Source organism: Thalassophryne amazonica, chromosome 5 (assembly GCF_902500255.1).
Source record: "Thalassophryne amazonica chromosome 5, fThaAma1.1, whole genome shotgun sequence".
Classification (NCBI taxonomy): domain Eukaryota; kingdom Metazoa; phylum Chordata; class Actinopteri; order Batrachoidiformes; family Batrachoididae; genus Thalassophryne; species Thalassophryne amazonica.
In genome coordinates this window covers 45,013,488-45,031,060 of record NC_047107.1, presented here as the reverse complement: position 1 = coordinate 45,031,060, position 17,573 = coordinate 45,013,488, and the positions used below count along the sequence as shown (strand labels likewise).

At 45.1% G+C, this 17,573-nt stretch overlaps 1 long non-coding RNA gene across 1 annotated transcript in view; it reads right to left on the bottom strand.

The window, feature by feature from the left end:
- Positions 1-16,764, bottom strand: part of LOC117509773 — a 30,525-nt gene extending 13,761 nt beyond the window's left edge. Inside the window, exons 1-2 of the long non-coding RNA XR_004560513.1 lie at positions 16,736-16,764; positions 14,436-14,437 (exon numbers count right to left, since the gene is read on the bottom strand). This is a non-coding gene — a long non-coding RNA (uncharacterized LOC117509773). The remainder of the gene's footprint in view (positions 1-14,435; positions 14,438-16,735) is intronic.
- Positions 16,765-17,573: the final 809 nt, after the last annotated feature.

Below are 17,573 nucleotides of genomic sequence, written 5' to 3'. Positions count from 1 at the left end.
GACACAACCAAACACAGCAGATTACAGAATGTGCACAAGTCAATCAATAAAGGTGTCGTGTGGGCAGGCTCGACGATAGGAGACGCCCGTCTGGAAACGAACCGGAACCACACGATTTCCACTGCCACCGAACCCGAGGAATACTGGAGCCGCCAAGTCCTGAAGTCCCCAGGTGGCCACCGTCACGGCGTGTCGGATCTGGTACTGCTGGCAGAAAGCAAAGACAGTCAAGGGTGGGTGTGTGAACACCCAGTGTCTTCCTGCTTTTATTCCAGATGTGGATTGGATGATCAGTGACAGCTGTCACGGATGATGGGTGACAGCTGTCACCATGGCTTGTTCCTAAGGCGGCAGCGCCCTCTCGTGCCTGAAGCCCGCACTTCAGGCAGGGCGCCCTCTGGTGGTGGGCCAGCAGTACCTCCTCTTCTGGCGGCCCACACAACAGGACCCCCCCGTCAACGGGCGCCTCCTGGCACCCGACCAGGCTTGTTCGGGTGGCGACGATAGAAATCGGCCAGGAGGGCCAGGTCCAGGATGAAGCTCCTCTTCACCCAGGAGCGTTCTTCGGGTCCATACCCCTCCCAGTCCACCAAATACTGAAAGCCCCGGCCCATTCGACGGACGTCCAAGAGCCGGCGAACTGTCCAAGCCGGCTCCCCGTCGATAATAAGGGCAGGAGGCGGCGCCGGACCGGGTGCACAGACGGGTGAGGTGTGATGCGGCTTGATTCTGGAGACATGGAAGACCGGATGGATCCGCAGTGAGGCCGGGAGTTGGAGCCTCACTGCGGTAGGACTGAGGACCTTGAGGATGGTAAAGGGTCCAATGAAGCAGTCTTTCAGTTTAGGAGACTCGACCTGTAGTGGAATGTCCTTGGTGGAAAGCCATACCTCCTGCCCGGGCTGGTATGCGGGGGCCGGGGACCGTCGACGGTCTGCATGGGCTTTAGCCCTCGTCCGGGCCCTCAACAAGGCCGAACGGGCGGTGCGCCACACCCGACGGCATCTCCGCAGGTGGGCCTGGACTGAGGGCACACCGACCTCTCCCTCCACCAAAGGAAACAAAGGGGGTTGGTACCCCAGACACACCTCGAACGGGAGAGGCCGGTGGCAGAGGACACTTGGCTGTTATGAGCGTACTCGATCCAGGCCAGATGTTCACTCCAAGCCGTCGGGTGTGCGGAGGTCGTGCACCTAAGGGCCTGCTCCAACTCTTGGTTGGCCCGTTCGACCTGTCCGTTAGTCTGTGGGTGATACCCAGACGAGAGGCTTACGGTGGCCCCCAGTTCCCGGCAGAAACTTCTCCACACCTGCGAGGAGAACTGGGGGCCGCGATCCGAAACGATGTCTGTAGGTATCCCATGCAGCCGGACGACATGGTGGACCAGGAGATCCGCCGTCTCCTGGGCTGACGGGAGCTTCGGGAGGGCCACGAAGTGGGCCGCCTTGGAGAATCGGTCCACTATCGTGAGAATGGTGGTGTGTCCCCGGGATGGCGGGAGGCCCGTGACAAAATCCAGACCGATGTGGGACCAGGGGCGGTGAGGCACAGGAAGTGGCTGTAGGAGTCCCTGTGCCTTCTGGTGGTCCGCCTTGCCCCTGGCGCAGGTGGTGCAGGCCTGGATGTAAGCCCGGACATCAGTCTCCAGGGACGCCCACCAGAAGCGCTGCCGGACCACTGCCACGGTCCTACGCACCCCTGGGTGGCAGGAGAGCTTGGACCCGTGACAGAAGTCCAGAACGGCAGCTCTGGCCTCTGGTGGGACGTACAATCTGTCTTTCGGTCCTGTTCCAGGATCCGGGCTCTGTGCCAGGGCCTCCCGGACGGTCTTCTCCATGTCCCAGGTTAGGGTAGCCACGATAGTGGACTCCGGTAGAATGGGTTCCGGTGGATCCGACAGCTCTGTCTTGACTTCCCGTTCGTGCACCCGGGACAGGGCATCCGATCTTTGGTTCTTGGTCGGGGCGGTAGGTGATCCGGAAGTCAAAACGGCCGAAAAACAGTGACCAGCGGGCTTGCCTGGGGTTCAGTCGCTTGGCGGTCCTGATATACTCCAGGTTCCGGTGGTCAGTGAAAACCGTGAAAGGCACTAACGCTCCCTCCAGCAGGTGTCTCCACTCCTCAAGAGCCTCTTTCACCGCAAGGAGCTCTCGATTGCCCACGTCATAGTTCCGCTCTGCTGGGGTCAACCTGCGGGAAAAATAGGCACACGGGTGAAGAACCTTACCGGTTTCTCCGCTCTGGGATAGCACAGCTCCTATCCCTGAGTCAGAGGCGTCCACTTCAACCACAAACTGGCGACTAGGATCGGGCTGCACCAAGACCGATGCAGTCGAGAACCGGCGTTTCAACTCCCTAAACGTGGCTTCGCACCGATCCGACCAGGTGAAGGGAACTTTTGGTGAGGTCAGGGCTGTCAGGGGGCTAACTACCTGACTATACCCCTTAATGAACCTCCTGTAAAAATTTGCGAAGCCGAGGAACTGTTGCAGCTTCCTACGGCTAGTAGGTTGGGGCCAGTCTCTCACCGCTGCGACCTTGGCCGGATCCGGGGCGACGGAGTTGGAGGAGATGATAAACCCCAGGAAGGACAAAGAAGTGCGGTGAAACTCACACTTCTCACCCTTCACAAACAGCCGGTTCTCCAACAACCGCTGCAGGACCTGACGTACATGCCGTACATGGGTCTCAGGGTCCGGAGAAAAGATGAGTATATCATCCAGGTATACAAAGACGAATCAGTGCAGGAAGTCCCGCAGGACGTCATTAACCAAAGCTTGGAACGTCGCGGGGGCGTTAGTGAGGCCAAACGGCATGACCAGGTACTCAAAATGACCTAACGGGGTGTTGAATGCCGTCTTCCATTCGTCTCCCTTCCGGATCCGAACTAGGTGGTATGCGTTCCTAAGATCCAACTTTGTGAAGATTTTGGCTCCATGCAGGGGGGTGAACACCGAATCCAACAAAGGCAACGGGTATCGGTTGCGAACCGTGATCTCGTTCAGCCCCCGGTAATCAATGCATGGATAAAGACCGCCATCTTTTTTGCCCACAAAAAAGAAACCTGCTCCCATCGGAGAGGTGGAGTTACGGATCAGCCCGGCAGCTAAGGAGTCCCGGATGTAGGTCTCCATTGATTCGCGCTCAGGTCGGGAGAGGTTGTACAGCCTGCTGGACGGGAACTCCACACCTGGCAACAAATTGATGGCACAATCGTACGGACGATGCGGAGGAAGAGTGAGTGCCCGATCCTTGCTAAAAACGTCAGCAAGATCGTGGTACTCAACCGGCACCGCCGACAGATTGGGGGGAACTTTGACCTGCTCCTTAGCCTGGAAACCGGGAGGAACCGAGGATCCCAAACACATCCAATGGCAGGTCTCGCTCCACTGTACCACCACCCCAGACGGCCAATCAATCCGGGGATTGTGTTTCAACATCCAGGGGAACCCCAGAATCACACGGGAGGTAGAAGGAGTCACAAAAAACTCAATCTGCACCCTATGATTCCCTGACACTACCAGAGTTACTGGTGGTGTCTTGTGTGTGATTAAAGGGAGTAGGGTGCCATCTAGTGCTCGCACCTGCAATGGTGTAGGTAGCGCCACCAGAGGGAGCCCTACCTCCCTGGCCCATCTGCTGTCTAGCAGATTCCCTTCTGACCCTGTGTCTACCAGTGCTGGGGCCTGAAGGATTAAATCCTCACTAAGGATTGTAACTGGGAGCCGTGTGGCAATATGTGTGTGTCCCACGTGACTTTCTTGGCCCACCCTAAGCCCAGTTTCTAGGGGCGGGCGTTGGTGTTTAACCGTTCGGGGCAATTGCTCAATTGATGCTCCATTGAGCCACAAACAAAACACGCCCTCTGTCTATTAGGTGGTCTAAATGTTCCCTGCTCGTGTCCATAGCTTCGTCAGCAGGGGGAGCTGTCGCCCCACGGGACGTAGAGGCCAGGGAGCGTGGGAAGGGCGGACCTTTCTCGGACCCGGAAGGAAGAGGGACGGCGCGCGCCCGGCCACGCCCTTCGTCTCGTTCCTGACGGCGTTCCTCCAACCGATTGTCTAACCGTATAACGAGATTAATAAGCCCATCTAATTCCCGCGGTTCATCCTTGGCCACTAGGTGCTCCTTTAGGACTGACGACAGTCCGTTTACGAAGGCGGCGCGGAGCGCAGCGTTATTCCAGCCGGACCTCGCAGCCGCGATGCGGAAGTCGACTGCATAAGCAGCTGCGCTTCGGCGTCCCTGTCTCATTGACAGCAGCACAGTTGAAGCGGTCTCTCCCCTGTTAGGGTGATCAAACACAGTTCTGAACTCCCTCACAAACCCAGTGTACGTGTGAAGGAGCCGTGAATTTTGCTCCCAAAGCGCCGTAGCCCAAGCGCGTGCCTCTCCCCGAAGCAGAGTGATCACATAAGCTATTTTGCTTGCGTCTGACGTGTACATGACGGGACGTTGTGCGAAGACGAGCGAACACTGCATAAGAAAGTCCGCGCACGTCTCCACACAACCTCCGTACGGCTCAGGAGGGCTTATGTATGCTTCAGGGGATGGTGGGAGGGGTTGTTGAACCACCACTGGAACATTTATATCCTGCACAGGGTCGGCAGGAGGAGGAGCTGCAGCAGCGCCCTGAGCGCTCGCCGCCACTTGCGCGGAGAAAGCCTCCACCCTGCAGTTCAGGAGGATGTTTTGCTCGGCTATTTGATCCATCCGAGCCGTAAAGGCGGTGAGAATATGCTGTAGCTCACCAATCACGCCTCCTGCAGACGCCTGCGCTCCCTGCTCTCCCATTGGTCGTTCAACAGCCTGGTGATGCCCCTCGGAGTCCATGACGCTGGCCGAGATATCCTGTTGGGAAAGTGTAGTGACACGGACCCACAACAGGGGGCGTAAATGAACGGACAATGGAAGGAGTCAAATTATAACACTTTACTGTTGTGAATGACACAACCAAACACAGCAGATTACAGAATGTGCACAAGTCAATCAATAAAGGTGTCATGTGGGCAGGCTCGACGATAGGAGACGCCCGTCTGGAAACGAACCGGAACCACACGATTTCCACTGCCACCGAACCCGAGGAATACTGGAGCCGCCAAGTCCCAAAGTCCCCAGGTGGCCACCGTCACGGCGTGTCGGATCTGGTACTGCTGGCAGAAAGCAAAGACAGTCAAGGGTGGGTGTGTGAACACCCAGTAACAATCCTGGTGGGAATTCCACCTCCACCTCTCACTCAATACGTGCTGCAGCGATCCCTCAGAGGAAAAAGAGTGCCGTCCTGCACAGGCTCCACAAACTAAGGACCGGTACTCCTGCAAACACTCACAATAGAAAGATTTAGAAAATACCAAAAAGGCTGAGGATATTACCTCTGGTAGAAGATGATATCTCGGCAATGTGGTGGAGGTGTCTTCCTGCTTTTATTCCAGATGTGGATTGGATGATCAGTGACAGCTGTCACGGATGATGGGTGACAGCTGTCACCACGGCTTGTTCCTAAGGTGGCAGCGCCCTCTCGTGCCTGAAGCCCGCACTTCAGGCAGGGCGCCCTCTGGTGGTGGGCCAGCAGTACCTCCTCTTCTGGCGGCCCACACAACAATATGTGTCATATTTTACCCCTTTAGCACCCACCCTCAAATGAGACTGCGCTGCCCCATTGTCACAGAACATTGGTTATCTTTGCTATACTTGTTGCTTTTTGGCACTTGGTTTCCGACTGATAACTGCAAGATAGACAAACAGGCATAAAATTGGATCCTCCATCCAATTTTGGTGGTGTAGGTAAATCCATAACAGAAAAATGAGAGTGACTGAGACACTTTTGACTGAGATATAATTCAAAATATACACCAAATGGGCTTTCCAATATTAAATTCAAATGTCCAGAAAATCCACAATCCGGATCAGACCGGGATCAAACTTTGTCAGGGGATAGTGAGGGCCAGTCTGCACCTCACTTTCAAATATGAGAGTGACTGGGGCACCTTTGATTAAGATATAATGTAAAATATTCTTTAAATGGGGTTTTCAATGTTAACTTTAAATGGCCACAAAATTTGTAATCTGGATCAAACTTTGTCAGTCGATAAAAGATACCATTTTACATAACACTCCCAAATATGAAAGACATTCGATATTTTTTGAAAGAGCTATGAATTTTTTTAATTTTGTCAGGAATGTCTCTTGGAGTAATCTCTAAAGAAATGTAGGTTTAAAGATAATCAGTTCAAAGAATTGCATACAAGTAAAGTAAGTCTCCCATTGCCAATTTCTAGCACACCATCAGTGACTTAAAAAAATGGATACCTAATCGGGGCATGACATTGTGTGTAATCTGTGGTAATAGTCAAATTATAGATTTTAATGGCCAATCAGGAATATTTTGAAAAATGAGCCAAAAGATTGTCACGTTGTGACACATAATGATCCACAGAAGTGAATAATTGGATGTAATCTGTGCAGATAGGGGGTAATATGTGTCTTGTATTTTAATTTTACAGACAGTTTTGGTTTTTATTTAATTCCTGCCACTTGAAATTAGTTATTCCTGCTTGACTGTGGATTTAGCTGTGCAGTCACATTGATTCATTCATTCACTGGTTCATTCATTTTCTGCTGCATATCTGGACCTGGGTCACAGCTCTTCCCGATACTCAGCCTAGTCCACAAAAGTCCTAAAGTCACTTTGATGCCAGGTTAAAATTAAAGGCTAAAATTAAAATGCAGATTATTTTCTGTTTTGGAGCAGAATGCTTTCAGCGGAGCTCAGTGCAGCATAGTGGTCAGTGTGTCTGTGCACATATGTTCATAGTCTCACTGTTCACTGACCTCTTCAAATGTCTTCTGGAAATATAATAAACACCCATAATCCCTGGAAAGTAGGCATGTGGTGATTAATCAATACAAATCGGTATCTAGATGTAAACGTGCGCGATACGAGTGCATCGATTCATTCAGTGTGCATCGATTCAATCGACGGGTTGAACCATGTTGCATCCCTTGCTCCCTGCTGGCGTTGATTTTTTCCGAGGCACATTGAATGCACCAAGGACGTTTCAGCAGAATTGAGCAGCCAATGTTTTGAGGGTGTTTATCGAAAAAAGGATTATTTCTCTATGTTGACTGCAGACTGCAGTGGGTCTGCTTGAAGCAGCGAAGCAGTGCTTCGACCTGCTGTTCTCTGCTTCACTGGTTTTCAGAAGTGCCACGTCCTCTGGCGTGAGCTCCAGCCAATGCATAAACTGAAGTTGTCCATCAGGTATCAGGTCCATCAATAATAATAATAATATCTTCTCTTTTGTGGGACTAAGTGCACAGCTCCGTCAGTCGTGCAGATTTACGTCAGAATTAATAACTTCAGTCCAGAGATCAAGGATCCAGTGACCAATTTTATATTTTAGACATAGAAAACCTGTAAAGCCTACTTTTAGTACACAGAAAATTCACAAGAGGTATTGATATGGGAATCGATAAAGAATGGGATCGATAAGCAGAATCGATAATAGCATCGGTCTCGATAAAATCTTATCAATACCCATCCCTAATCGTATCTCACCAAATTGCATCGTGTTGCAGTGTGAGCAATTGAATCGCCATCAAATACATATCAAATCGCAATGAATCGGGAACAGGGGTGAATTGTATCGCATCGTATCATCAGTATCGTCATCTATCGCAATATGTATTGTATCGCTGGTAGTGTATCGAATCGTTGTCAGTGATGACATTCACATGCCTATTAGAAAGGCATGGCACACTGTTAAGCAGAAGACAGTTTTTCGAGTCTTAACACATACATTTTAACTTTGTAATGTGTTGTTATAAGAACAGACAGAGCATAGATTACACAGAGTACTATTGTGAGCACATGGTGTTGTATTACCAGTAACTTTGTGCGTAATAGTGTCTTACGCAGTGACACAAAACTTTACTTGTTTATCCATAATAACCAGTGGTTCAGTGTTTGGAGGAGTACAAGTGAGGCATTAAACACCAAGAACACTGTGCCTTAGGTGTAAGTGAATGTGTTTGTCTGTCGATATGTGGCCCTGCAATAAAAAATCTTAAAGAAAATCAAAAATGTTAAGCGTGGTGGTGGTACCATCATGCACTGATGCCATTTTTATGATACTACTGGTAGAACTGCTGCACTGCATAAAGTGGACACAATAATGAAGGAGGACTATCTGAGAACTTTTCAGGAAAACCTCAAACCATCAAGTACATGGTTAAACCTTGGACACAGTTGGACGTTCCAATAAGCCAGTAATCACGAGCACACCTCAAATCTGGTTGTGTAATGGACAGAGGGTGTGCGCCTAGGGCAGGGGTGGCCAAGTTCGGTCCTCGAGAGCCACCTTCCTGACACTCTTAGTTGTCTCCCTGCTCCAACACACCTGAATCCAATGAAAGGCTCATTAAAAGTCTGCTAAGGAGTCTTTCATTGGATTCAGGTGTGTTGGAGCAGGGAGACAACTAAGAGTGTCAGGAAGGTGGCTCTCGAGGACTGAACTTGGCCATCCCTGGCCTAGGGTGTTTTGCAATCTACAACTGCCTTTACCTCAGATTACCTGAAAATGTGTGGAAAACCATCAAATTTTTCAAATTTTCCTGGGAAGCCACCCCCAATCCTCTCTCTTCCCTCAGGTGTTCAACTTCAAAAGGTTGCTTTGCGTCTGTGCTTGCCCACCCACACCAAGCAATTCACTAAAATGTTAAGTAAAAAATAAATAAATAAATAAAAATCCCATGTAAATATGTAATGTATCACAGCTGTGAGGTATTTTACAAATGGTCTAAACCGCTCAGGCTTTTTGATAAAGTATTTAACTTCATGGCTCACACTGCATTATGCTAAAAACTAAATTCATAATGATGGCTAATAGAATTTTCTTGCAAATACTGCTATTACCCATGCACAATAATAATAAAAAAAAGTAATTCAGGAAAGAGGCAATGGAGAGATGTTGAAGGCCAATTTTCCTCTACTTTTTTCATTAGGAAAATAATTAATGCCAGTGCCAATGGATATGGTCATTAAATGATATTATGCTTTCAGCAGCAGAACCCACATTATGGAAAAAAGTTCACTTCCTCCTAAAATGAATGCATGCTGTAAAAATTGGAAATCCATTTTGATATATGTGACAATCAGCTTTTAATATGGAACTGACTATTGTAACATACTGGAGATGTTGAGCTTTCATATGTATTAGTTAAAACAAAAACTTTCACAGTTGGCACATAATGTGCCTCTAATGTATTCACAGGAAATGCAGTACAGGATAAGATCTACCAGAAGACCACTATTTTAAGTGTTCATTCAGAGTCAGTTAATTAACAATGGCTGTAATCCAGTGTTGTATAGTAACGAAGTAAAAATACTTCACTACTGTACTTAAGTACGTTTTGGGAGACTTTGTACTTTACTTGAGTTTTTTAAATTCAACTTACTTTCACTTTTACTTCACTACATTTTCGACCTTAATTGCATACTTCTACTCCGATACATTTTCTATGCGCCATGCTGTTACTCGTTACAAAAAAACACACACACGCACACACACGAAAAAAAGTTGTGTTTTCACCCAGAGACACCACTGATTACTAGTGACTGCAACGAAGTCAGGCCGATTTGTCATGAGACATGTCCGGTAGGCTTTTTTGCAGTTGTGCACTTGTGGGGTGTTTGTCAGAAAAATGATCATTTCTCTACATTGATTACAGACCTACAGCGGGTCTGTAATCAACTTTTCTGCAGCGCGGCTTTGCTTTGAACCTTGAACCAATCGAAGCAGTGATTCGCAGGTCGAAGCAGTGCTTCGATCTACGATTCGTGGATTTTATTTTGCTTTATACTAATTTTTTCCCGCTAAAACCCTGAAGAGCATATGTCTGTGAGTAATATTTAATATTTTTGTGTTAAACCAACCTGTTATGGTCTTCTGAAACAGTTGATAGATGTATTTTATAACTTAAAAATGGGACCGATGCTAACGCGTTAGCATGTCTATGGCGTTTTCAATGTTAAAGGTAGCATTAAGCTGTTCGCATCAGCATGTTTGTGTTGATTTGTGTTTGTTGTCGTAAAAGAGTCAAATTGTAATTTTTTTAATTTATTTTTATTCATATATTATAGCAACAACAATAATAATCAATAATAATAGACAAATAATGTTACAGTACAATTTTAGAGAGACAAAAAAGAACCTAGTGAAACAAAATGCAACAAAAAAGATAAAACCATGTAACAATGAAAATAAATAAATACATACAGAAATAAATGTTTCCTGTGAACACGTAGTGAGTAGCCTACTCTCATTTAGGTTTTGAAACCTTGTTTCTGACGTGTTTTTGTGTGATGTGCACAATTTTCAGTGTTTTGACTAATACTACCAGTCATTTACAAGCCTAGATAAACTTTTATATAAAAAAAAAATCATTCTGTCTTTGATTATTAACATTTATTTGTAATTTTACTTTCAATACTTGAGTACATTTAGTTGTACATTACTTGTCATACTTAAGTACAACAAATACTAGATACTTTAAGACTTTTACTTGAGTAGCATTTCAACTGGTTACTTGAACTTCTACCAAAGTCATTTTTTCAATGGGTATCTGTACTTTTACTTAAGTGTGATTTTCCGGTACTTTATACAACACTGCTGTAATCTCTTAACAGCAACAGGTGATCCTGTTTGTCATTAGATCTCAACCAACAGGAAACACCATCAAGATATGTCATCAATTCAGCCTTGCTTTCTACCATGATGGGGACCTACACCATAAACCATTGCAACATTCTGTACATTGTCTTAATGTATTCAAATGATTGACTTTAACTTGGTTAACAGAGTTTTGTGGTAGAAATGTGGGAAAAGTGGACTAGTTGATATGTATGAGAGTTCTGGACCTGTATTAGGACATCTTTGTATGTGCAATCAAAAGCACTGGAAAAATAGCTGAAATGTGGCAGACATACAGACCGTTATTAGATTAACTTTACATGTGCAGTAGGAAACGCTGAAAACATTGCTGTTATGTGGTTGAGGTCTGAACTCATGGGCATTTTGCATTTGCAACTGCAAGTAGCAAAGTATGACAAGAGAGCCACACCTTTAATGGGTCCACATTGTGTATGTAAAGTGTAAAAAGAATAGTATGTTTTAGAGGACCACATAGCTGAACGTTATAGAGATTCACAACCTTATTATTACCAGTTTTCATATTCATTTGAATGTATTAGAAGAATAGCGGGGAAGTGGTAGACAAATGGACCCATATAGTGCAAGTAAGCATGTGAAACCAGAAGTTCGAGAGGACTAAACACAATGCTGCAGTAGACCTGAGGCCTTCTTTGATCCTTGTGCTGCCAAAAGTGCACAAAAATGAACTAATATGCCCAAGTCCAGGCCTCTAGCAACATATTATGTTATAGTTTGAAGCTGCGCCTAGACCTTCACATTCTATGTAAGGCATCATCAGCAGTTTCATAATTATTTTCATAACATGTCAGTGTTGTTCCCTCTGAAACAAGCATTTGATATATTTAGACCTAAATGTCTTGGAGATGGTTTGCTGGGCCAGTTTGTCTTATAAACCCAACAAGTCTAACAAGCATTGATGGTGTGAACAGCATGATGTGCTGTGAGTCACACCATGGATAACATTTTGTTTCATTGTGTCTTTTTTCTATACCTGCCACAGGATACACTTTATTAGCACAGCAACGCATAATGCCTGTGAAGATGGAACAATGCGGACGTGGGAGGAAAGCTCGAGAGACGACAGAGAAAGCAAGTAAAACAATCAGGGGCATAAATTAATGTTTCACTTCACAAAAGGCAAGCATCCCATCATTATCCTTACTCAGATGTTAGAGAAAAGTGAGATAGAACAGTTATGGTGCAGCACAGTGGCTTAGTGGTTAGCACTAATGCCTCACAGCAAGAATGTAGTGGGAACACTACCCGCCCTTTCTGTGTGGAGTTTGCATGTTCTCTCCATGTTTGTGTGGGTTCCCTTCGGGTTCTCCTGCTTCCTCCCAAATCCAAAGACATGCAGGTTAGATGAACTGCAAACTTTAAATTGTCCATAGGTGTGCGTGCGGGGTGGTGTGAATGCGTTTGGCTGTATATACGAGGTCTGTCAATAAAGTAACGGTCCTTTTTATTTTTTTCAAAAACTATATGGATTTCATTCATATGTTTTTTTGCATCAGACAAGCTTGAACCCTCGTGCGCATGCGTGAGTTTTTCCACGCCTGTCGGTGACGTCATTCGCCTGTGAGCACGCCTTGTGGAAGGAGAGGTCCCGCCCCCTCGTCGGATTTTCATTGTCTGGAAATGGCGGAATGATTTGGACTTTTTTCCATCAGAATTTTTTCAGAAGCTGTTAGAGACTGGCACCTGGAAACCATTTGAAAAATTTATCTGGCTTTCGGTGAAAATTTTACGGGCTTCACAGAGAATAAGGACTGTTACTACAGCTTTAAGGACGGCTTTAAGGACGCTCGGCGCGCTGCGCTCCGAGCTGCGACGACGAGGCAGAAAACGCCAGATCATTTCTAAGCTGATGGCTCTGTGGATACGAGACCATCGTGTGCACTTTCTCTGGTTATCACAAGAGCTGGACATCAGCCATTTTCTGGCAGATTTCACTTTTAACAAGAGATTTTGTCATGGAAAGCCGCGCGGAGGCTTCGTGCGTAACGACCGATTCGCTGTTTGAGCGAGACAAAGAACACCTCCGTTTCGGCGTGTCATGGGACAACTTTGGACATGCCTATCTTGGCTTTCAATGCTTACCAGTCCAGTAAGTATCAGAGAAATTGTGGAGAGCTGGGCTTGTCCTAACTTGTCCTCTGACACGCCGAAACGGAGGTGTTCCTTTGTCTCGCTCTAACAGCAAATCAGTCGTTACGCACGAAGCCTCCGCGCGGATTTCCATGACAAAATCTCTTGTTAAAAGTGAAATCTGCCGGAAAATGGCTGATGTCCAGCTCTTGTGATAACCAGAGAAAGTGCACACAACGGTCTCGTATCCACAGAGCCATCAGCTTAGAAATGATCTGGCATTTTCTGCCTCGTCGTCGCAGCTCGGAGCGCGGCGCACCGCGCCGAGCGTCCTTAAAGCCGTCCTTAAAGCCGTCCTTAAAGCCGTCCTTAAAGCCGTCCTTAAAGATGTAGTAACAGTCCTTATTCTCTGTGAAGCCCGTAAAATTTTCACCGAAAGCCAGATACATTTTTCAAATGGTTTCCAGGTGCCAGTCTCTAACAGCTTCTGAAAAAATTCTGATGGAAAAAAAGTCCAAATCATTCCGCCATTTCCAGACAATGAAAATCCAACGAGGGGGCGGGATCACTTCTTCCACAAGGCGTGCTCACAGGCGAATGACGTCACCGACAGGCGTGGAAAAACTCACGCATGCACACGAGGGTTCAAGCTTGTCTGACGTAAAAACATATGAATCAAATCCATATAGTTTAAAAAAAAAATAAAAAGGTCTGTTACTTTATTGACAGACCTCGTATATGTAGTCCGGCAACAGACTAGCGTCCTATCCAGGGTGTACCCCACCTCATGCCTTATGACCATGGTGGCCATACGTCCGGCTTTAAGTTGGTCAGTCCGGTTTTAAAAAGGCCTGTCCTCCATCCGGCACAGCCTTGAGCTGGACGCTCATTTGTCCTCCTTTTGAGATAATCACAATTTTGTATTTCATCTAATTGTACATAATGAAAAAGCAAATAGGTCTAAATAAAAATAAATCAATAAACAATAAATAACGAACAGGTTACATGCAATTAGACATCCCCTTTCGACATTTGTTCTAGCAGATTATTGGAAGAAAGCAGTGTCAAATAAATATCTGTTTTTCTATTGGTCAACAGTTGAACCTATCCAAATTAGCCATGTGGTTAAGGTCATGCCAGGTGACGTGAACACACCCAGTCCACCTGTAGCGGTAGCAAACCATTGAAATGCCAAAAAGAAAGACTTTGTTTAATTCCGAATGGTCAAAAGAGTATGGATTCATCTCCAAAAGCAGAAAGGACGACTTCCATGCTTATTGCACGCTGTGTCATTGTGATGTGGATGTAAACAGCAAAGGTAAAGGCGCCATCTGCCGACATGCTAGCACAGACAAGCATTAGAGCAGCAATCGCATCTTCACTTTTTTCTTTTTTCCGTGAAGCCACATCACCCCAGGATGACAAAATTTCTGCTGCAGAACTTTGTAATGTTTTTTACACTGTCAAGCATCACCATTCATACAGGAGTGTCAACTGTGGAATTAACCCGTTTTGTCCCACTGGCAAAAATTGTTGCCCAAGTGTATCACTGTAATGCAACTTTTTCCACTTATAAAAAAAATCTGGGCATAAATGGGTTAAAGTTGAACGAGAGATCTACAATGACTCTTCAACAGCTAAGGTGGTAACCTGTGGAAAAACAAAGGCTAAAGCTTTGTGTGAAAATATCTTGGCACCCTACTCCAGGGGTGGCCAAGTTTGGAAGTTTGAATCCAATGAAAGAGTCTTTCATTGGATTCAGGTGTGTTGGAGCAGGGAGACAACTAAGAGTGTCAGGAAGGTGGCTCTCGAGGACCAAACTTGGCCACCCTGCCCTACTCCATCCAGGCACATGTGGACTACATAAAAGAAAATAAACTGCATTATTCACCGGCGACTGATGCATCCAACAAAAGTATGATCAAATGTTTTCTTATAGTATTGAGACATTTTCACTTTGAGGAGCGCTGCAGATTTGTGTGAACTTCACATTTAAGTGCACAGACACGCACCAAAAATTCTTGGCAAACAAAAAACTCTTGGAAGCAGCCAGGAAAGGCCTAAAATATCAAAAATAGACATTTACCTCTTTGTTCAGTACACCAGAGTCATGTTATGTTATGGGTTTAATATTATTTTTGAGTTTTTATCTGGATTTTGTTCAGTCTTGGAAAAATGTCCTCTTTTTGTTGTAATGGAAATGGCTAGGACAGGCTCCAGCTCCCCCATGATGTTTAATTGGAACAAGTGAGTATAGAAAATAGATGGATTGAAAATGCGTTTTGTTTGAAAATACATTTTGCTCTTTATCAAGAAAAATATGGGAGTGCCTGCAATTCATGTTTTCACATCTTCCTAACACAGTTCATACCTTTTGATTCAGAACACTGCTCCATTGTCATATTGGTAACATTATCATTATTGGCTCAAGTGACCAGGATCACATTTTGATTTTTGCCTGATCATGTTTTTAGCACAGATTTTAGCAGACAGGAGTTCAGCTACTAATATAAGATATGGGTTTGATTCCTTGTGACATTACCTGTCTGTGTCCTTGAACACATCACAGACAAACAGGATACAGGTATGTCCCTGTGAATCACAGAGGGCCACAAATATGAACTAGCATGTGGTTTGATGCTATAACATACTAAACCTGTACAATGTGAAGTGTGAAAAGCATAGCATGCCTGTCATATAACTTTAGCATATCTTTGGTGCATCCCTAAAATTTCCCAATGATGCCATGGCATGTACAGTAGTGTTCAGAATAATAGTAGTGCTATGTGACTAAAAAGATTAATCCAGTTTTTGAGTATATTTCTTATTGTTACATGGGAAACAAGGTACCAGTACATTCAGTAGATTCTCACAAATCCAACAAGACCAAGCATTCATAATATGCACACTCTGAAGGCTATGAAATTGGGCTATTAGTAAAAAAAAAAAGTAGAAAAGGGGGTGTTCACAATAATAGTAGCATCTGCTGCTGACGTTACAAACTCAAAACTATTATGTTCAAACTGCCTTTTTAGCAATCCTGTGAATTACTAAACTAGTATTTAGTTGTATAACCACAGTTTTCTTCTCATTTCTTCTCATCTGCAAGGCATTAATTTTGTTGGTTTGGAACCAAGATTTTACTCATTTACTAGTGTGCTTGGGGTCATTGTCTTGTTGAAACACCCATTTCAAGGGCATGTCCTCTTCAGCATAAGGCAACATGACCTCTTGAAGTATTTGACATATCCAAACTGATTCATGATACCTGGTATGCGATATGTAGGCCCAACACCATAGTAGGAGAAACATGCCCATACCATGATGCTTGCACCACCATGCTTCACTGTCTTCACTGTGAACTGTGGCTTGAATTCAGAGTTTGGGGGTCATCTCACAAACTGTCTGTGGTCCTTGAACCCAAAAAGAACAATTTTACTCTCATCACTCCACAAAATATTCCTCCATTTCTCTTTAGGCCAGTTGATGTGTTCTTTGGCAAATTGTAACCTCTTCTGCATGTCTTTTATTTAACAGAGGGACTTTGCGAAAAAAAAGTAGAAAAGGGGGTCTTCACAATAATAGTAGTGTGGCATACAGTCAGTGAGTTTGTCAATTTTTGTGGAACAAACAGGTGTGAATCAAGTGTCCCCTATGTAAGGATGAAGCCAGCTCCTGTTGAACATGCTTTTCTCTTTGAAAGCCTGAGGAAAATGGGGCGTTCAAGACATTGTTCAGAAGAACAGCGTAGTTTGATTAAAATGTTGATTGGAGAGGGGAAAACTTATATGCAGTTGCAAAAAAGTATAGGCTGTTCATCTACAATGATCTCCAATGCTTTAAAATGGACAAAAAAAAAAACAGAGATGCGTGGAAGAAAATGGAAAACAACCATTAAAATGGATATAAGAATAACCAGAATGGCAAAGGCTCACCCATTGATCAGCTCCAGGATGATCAAAGACAGTCTGGAGTTACCTGTAAGTGCTGTGACAGTTAGAAGACACCTATGTGAAGCTAATTTATTTGCAAGAATCCCCCGCAAATAAAATCCCCCATTAAATAAAAGACATGTGCAGAAGAGGTTATAATTTGCCAAAGAACACATCAACTGGCCTAAAGAGAAATGGAGGAATATTTTGTGGACTGATGAGAGTAAAAAGGGCCGCAGACAGGTTGTGAGACGACCCCCAAACTCTGAATTCAAGCCACAGTTCACAGTGAATACAGTGAAGCATGGTGGTGCAAGCATCATGATATGGGCATGTTTCTCCTACTATGGTGTTGGGCCTATATATATGGATCAGTTTGGATATGTCAGAATACTTGAAGAGGTCATGTTGCCTTATGCTGAAGAGGACATGCCCTTGAAATGGGTGTTTCAACAAGACAATGACCCCAAGCACACTAGTAAACTAGCAAAATCCTGGTTCCAAACCAACAAAATTAATGCCTCACAGATGTGAAGAAATCATGAAAAACTGTGGTTATACAACTAAATACTAGTTTAGTGATTCACAGGATTGCTAAAAAAGCAGTTTGTACATAATAGTTTTGAGTTTGTAGCATCAACAGCAGATGCTACTATTACTGTGAACACCCCCTTTTCTACTTTTTTTTACTAATAGCCCAATTTCATAGCCTTAAGAGTGTGCATATCATGAATGCTTCGTCTTGTGGGATTTGTGAGAATCTACTGAGTCTACTGGTACCTTGTTTCCCATGTAACAATAAGAAATATACTCAAAACCTGGATTAATCTTTTTCATCACA